Source organism: Castanea sativa, chromosome 1 (assembly GCF_040712315.1).
Source record: "Castanea sativa cultivar Marrone di Chiusa Pesio chromosome 1, ASM4071231v1".
Lineage (NCBI taxonomy): Eukaryota > Viridiplantae > Streptophyta > Magnoliopsida > Fagales > Fagaceae > Castanea > Castanea sativa.
Genome location: NC_134013.1, coordinates 35,827,145 through 35,833,595, shown reverse-complemented (window position 1 = coordinate 35,833,595; position 6,451 = coordinate 35,827,145).

The following is a 6,451-nucleotide window of genomic DNA, read 5'->3' as shown; positions in this document are numbered from 1 at the left end:
AGAATTGAGTTTCACTGTAAGTTTTCTAAAACGGTTCTTGTTCTTTAAATTTGTTTAAAACCAAGTGATTTCATAGTTATATTCCTATTTTCCAAATGGTATTTAAAACATTTCTTTTAGCAAATTGAATTTTCAGATTTACTCAAGAACTGTAAAATACTTGTATATACTCCTCAGTTCCTGTTCATTATCCAAGAAAGTCAAGCATCTTTTGATTTATGTTTCAATTCGATATTGTGATCTTCAATATGCCTCTATATTTGGAGTGTTTGTTACCATTAAGTGAATTATTCTACTTTTGTATAAACTTTGCTTTTGTGATATGTGACTCATTAAATGTTTTTTTTTTAAACTGATCATATATATATATATATATATATATATATATATATATATATATATATATATATATATATCTATGTATGTATGTATATATATATATGCCCGCTCACAAGATTGACTGTGAGAATATGTGATATGTGTATATATGACATTATGCTTTGATAAATTATTTGTATGGGTTTTCGAATGATTTTAAGATTTGATTACATATGTATTAAGAGTGAATTTGTGAAATCAAAATACTCGTGCTTTGCTTGACTTTATTTTGTTGTGTATTATGTATAATTGCTTACTAGATGTATGGCTTACCCCCATAAACTAGGGGTGTGCAAATAGCTGCTGTAACTGTTGGGACTAACCGGAGCCGAGAAACCGCACCGTGCCTGGGGCTGACCGTAGAAGCTGAGGTCGGCGAGCAGAGGTCATGGATCTTTCCAAAGCCGGTGCGGTGATGCAGTCGGAATTGATTTCCAAAAATTGAATCCGAACCGAACCGATCTGCTATATAAGTTTTATGTTTTTACCCCCTATAAGTTCCAGTTCCAGTTCCATGACGTCGTTCCTTAAAAGAAGTATAAGTGCCATAACCGATCGATCTGTTATAAATGCCACTACTGCACTAAACCGATCTGTTATATTTTTTTTTTTTTGTTGATATTGTCTGTTATATGATTTTACCCCTATACTTCTTACATAAATGCCATAAAACTTATACTTCTTCTAAATTCTGTTTTTACCCCTATAACTAAGTGAGACAACGCCATTTCACTGGGCTGTTTAAAAAAGAAAGAAAGAAGGCAAATGATGTCGTGGAACTGGAAGGCTAGGGTTACAAAAATTAAGGAACCATATAAATACTTCTTTTCCAACTTCATATCTCAAAAATCTCTCTCTCACCTCTCAGTTGCTATAGCACCGAAGCTGCTCAATGCAGTACTGCTCACTCCCTTGCCAGTCCACCACAAGACTGCCAGTAAGTTTCAATGTTTCATAGTACACTAATCCATTTTCTCTCTCTCTCTCTCTCTATTCTTTAAGTCCACTAATCCAGCTTGTTTCCAATATTGCCTAGTAAATTTTCAGCATTTTCGTATTTTTATTTTTATGTTTTTTGACTTGGGGATTTTGAGTAAGTAGACACTGTAGAGCAAAACTATTGTGGACCTGTGGTACTATCGTACAATCTATTAGGCTATTATGCATTGGCTTTTGTTTATTTGTCCTAGAATAAATTCATTGTAAAGGTTGATGTATTAATGTGTAAGCATGTTTATGTGTGAAGTGTGAAGTGTGAACACGTTGATGTATTAATGAGTGAACATGTTTTTGTATTAATGTGTAAACCGGTTTATGTGTGAAAAGTTTGTCAATTGGACATTTTGTTTGAAATATTAAACAGGCTGTGTATTGATATAGTTTTTTTAATATTTCAAACCGAACAAACTGATCAAACTGACTGCAAAAAACCGCACCGTTATAATTTGGAAAACCAACCCCAGGCGGTATGCATCGGTTCCAATTATGAGAAAACCGACCCCTATCGGTTCGGTAACAAATTTGAAAAAAAACCGAGTCAACCGAACCGTGCACACCCTTACCATCAACTACAATTTTCAAATTAAAGTTTAGTTGGGAAGTAGAACCTTTGGATTGCTTTGTAAGGTGCAAGGTAGAGCGTGAGAGTTTTTAGGCAACTTCAATAATGCTTGAAGAGGACTTTTAGTTATTTTTATTTCGCTTAATATTTTATAGTATTTGGAGAATATTTCTAAATTTTGGATTTTAGATATTGTAAGAGGTTTATTAAGAGCATTATTTATTGGAATTTTATTTAGTTTGGAATTAGTTATGTTTATTGAGTTGTGCAAGATTAGCAAGTTAGTCATGTACGTAAATTCATGATCCATGGATTTAGGTCATGACATAATGAGTTTATATAAATAGTGTTAATTTTAATTTTGTATCAAGTGTCAAGTTTAATTTTAATTTTCTTAATTCCAAGTGACCCATTCATATAATGCTCAGCGTAAAAACTGAGATGAGCATCTCATTGACCTAGATAAAATCATCCATCTATTGTTAAATGTTTTCGTACTTAAACGTAAGTAAGAGTTTCAACCTATTAATTATAAGGCGAAAATGGGCAAATGCCCATTTCGCGCAAAAAAAAAGGGCAAATGCCTCATTTCCTAAACTAATTAGGGAAATGGCCATCTTTTGAAACTCGATTTTCTCAAAATCGATTTAAAAAAAAAAAAATTTCTAGAGCCTTATAGCGATGTTTTAAGGAGTCTATAATGACGTTTTAAGAACCTATAGCGGTGTTTTGTAACTCGAGCTCCATGAACTCGAGTTTCATGCAAGTTTTTTTTTTTTTTTACATATAACTTTTTTTTTTGCACGAAAAGGGCATTTGCCCCTTTTGGCCTTAATTATAAGGTAGAAATGTTATATATACAATATACTTATAATAAAAGGTTGGTCTTAGAAGTGCTAGTTGCATGGAGTGACTATCTTTCTTTGCAATAAGTGTCTACACTTTCATTAATAATTTAAGTAAATTACCTCATATTAAACTTTATTATCAACAGTTTGGTCTACGTAAAACTCTATTACTCATGGTAAATAAAAGGAAACCTCTCTCTCTCTCTCTCTCTCTCTCTCTCTCTCTATATATATATATATATATATATTTATATATAAAGGTAAAGTTTAGAGAAAATTCAATTAGAATTTGAAATTAGAATCTAATTTTGTGCTATGTGTCATGGGTTCTAGTTAGCTCAACTGGTAAAATCTCTTATGGTTGTCTAAGGGATCTGGGGTTCAATCCCTACCTACTCCAAAAACTGATTGGTGTCTTAGTTTGATGATAAAGAGCAATCATTAGGAGTGGACGTCATAGGTTGAAACTCTTTCAAAATTTTTTTGTGCTATGTGTCTAAATTTATGTGGGGACTACATCATAATTATCCACTTAAGTTTATGCCATGTGTCTACCTAAGTTTTTTAATCTTAGTGTCAAGTGAGTTAATGAGTGCAAAATACTAAGAATCTAATATTAATGAACTATAAAATTAAAAAAAAACAAAAAACAAAACCAATCACAAATACACAATAAAAATCATCACACAACAAAGGTCATCACATGTTCTATCTTATCAAAAATTAGAAAAAATGATCATAAGTAGTATTAAATTTATCTAAGAATTTTAATATGTGACTAATTACATTTACTTTTTTTTAAAAAAAATAATTTATATTTTTATGATAAAAAATGTGTTTAATTTTAAATGTATCTATTCATATGCATGTGTTAAATGCAATTTTTTAAATAATTTGACTAATTATTTATAATTTTATAATAAAAATTTTGTTTAATTTTAAATGTATCCATGCATTTGCGTGGGTTATATGCTAGTAAATAAATAAAAATAAAAATTCTTGGGCTTATATGCTAGCAATTGTAGAAATTTATGTATTTGTGGGTTTATTTATTTATTGTGATGTCAATATATTCAAGTTCTCTTTTATTTTAAATTTTTTACTAATCTCCTAAAAAAAATTTCTGGAGTCACTACTGTGAGCTTCGTTATTCATGAGCTCTACAAGGACACCATCTTCAGCCTTAGTGTAAGCCGCCATTACTAGGTTTGAGCCTCCTTCATATTCTGCTCTATTTGATATTATGACCATAAGGTCTCGTTTGGAAGGAGGAAATGGAATAGAATGGAGAGGAATGAAAAGAATAATTTTAGAATATTCTTCCATTCCCTTGTTTGGGAGTTTTAATGGAGGGAATGGACTTTCCATTCCCTTGTTTGGGAGTTTAAGTGGGAGGGAATGGAATGGGTAGGAGGGAACACTTATTCCTCTCTATTCCCTTAAAACCTCAAATTTTCATTCTCCCCAAAATTGGGAGGAATGGGAGGGAATGTAATTAGATTTAGGGTCCGTTTGGGAGTTCATAAGGGAAGGGAATGAAATAGAATGGAATAGAATGATCATAAGGGAATAGAATGGAATGGAATGTATTTAAGTAAGGGAAATGAATGGAAAAGAATAGAATGAAATGAAATTAAGTAACCTTGACTGGATATTTTAAAATAAAGCAATGGAAAGGAATGAAAATGAATGGAATGTAAGTAATCTTGTTTGGAAGTAACATTGAGGGAATGGAATGGAATCATTTTATAACAATATTACCATTAGATCCCTATTTTAAAATAAAGGGTTGAATATAAAGGGGTATTTTGGGAGTTTTAGTAAAAAATTCATTAAATCTAATTCCATTCCCTCCCATTCCTTTCAATTTCGGGGGGAATGAAAATTTGAGGTTTTAAGGGAATAGAGAGGAATGAGTGTTCCCTCCTACCCATTCCATTCCCTCCCACTTATACTCCCAAATAAGGGAATGAACTTTCCATTCCCTTTATTAAAACTCCCAAATAAGGGAAGGGAAGAATATTCTAAAATTATTTTTTTCATATCATTCCATTCCCTCCTCCCAAACGAGGCCTAAGGGAATAGAGAGGAATGAGTATTCCCTCCTACCAATTTCATTCCCTCCCACTTATACTCCCAAATAAGGGAATGAATTTTCCATTCCCTCCATTAAAACTCCCAAATAAGGGAAGGGTAGAATATTCTAAAATTATTCTTTTCATTCCATTCCATTCCCTCCTCCCAAACGAGGCCTTAATGAATTTTTTACTAAACTCCCAAAATACCCCTATGTATTCAACTCTTTATTTTAAAATAGGGGTCTAATAGTAATATTGTCATAAAATGATTCCATTCCATTCCATTCCCTCCATGTTACTCCCAAACAAGATTACGTACATTCCATTCATTTTCATTTCTTTCCATTCTTTTATTTTAAAACATCTAATCAAGGTTACTTAATTCCATTCTATTCCATTCTTTTCCATTCCTTTCCCTTTCTTAAATCCACTTCATTCCATTCCATTCCTTTCATTTTCATTCCCTTATGATCATTCTATTCCATTCAATTCCCTTCCTTTATGAACTCCCAAACAAAGCCTAAAAGTGTTCCAACAGGCATCAAGAAAACCATTGAAGCCCAAAGGAGAAATCCATGGATGTAATCTCAAAAGTAGTTTTGTACTCAACTACCATCATACTTAGAGCACTTGTATCAAAGGTTCTAAATTTTTTAGTTTTTAGCACCTCAAAAAGTTACTTTATCTATTTTACCACTTCACTTTAAAATACATCCAATATCAAAAGTTCCATTTTTTTAGCACTTCATTTAAAATAATATAAACTACTCATTAAAATAATAAAAAAAACATCACCACAAAATCTATAACAACCAACCACAACTCATCACCACCAACCACTGTCACCTCCACCACCAACCACAAACATTATGGCATCCATAACTCACTACCCACCACAAGAAAAAAAAAAAAAAAAACTCACAACCTATCACCACCAACCATAAGACAATGCACCATCACAACCACAACCCACCATCACAACCATAACCCATTGCCACAGCCAAACCCACAGCCACCATCACAACCACAACCCATCGCCACAGCTAAACCCACAACCAATATCAACCACCACCACCACCACTACAACCACCAATCCACCACTACAACCACCAATCCACAAGACCCACACCCAAAATCAATCACCACCACCGCCACAACCAAAAATCCATAAGACCCACACCCAAAATCAACCACCACCACCACCACTACAACCACTAATCCACAAGACCCAACCCTAAATCAAGTACCACCATGGCACTACCGCCAATCCACAAAGCTCACTCCAAAAATCAACCACCACCACCACCACACCACTAATCCACAAGACCCACACCTAAAATAAATCACCACCACCTCCACAGCCACCAATCCACAAAACCTACTCTCAAAATCAATGACCACCACCATCACCACAGCAACTCACACAAACCCACTCACACAAACCCATACCAATAGCCCAGGCACGAACCAAGGACAACCACCAACGAGTACAGATCACCATAGTGACAAGAAGAGAGAGGCTACGCAAGCAACCTTGAGCCATCGTGTGAGAGGATAGAGGTGACAGAGGAGAAGTGGGATAGAAA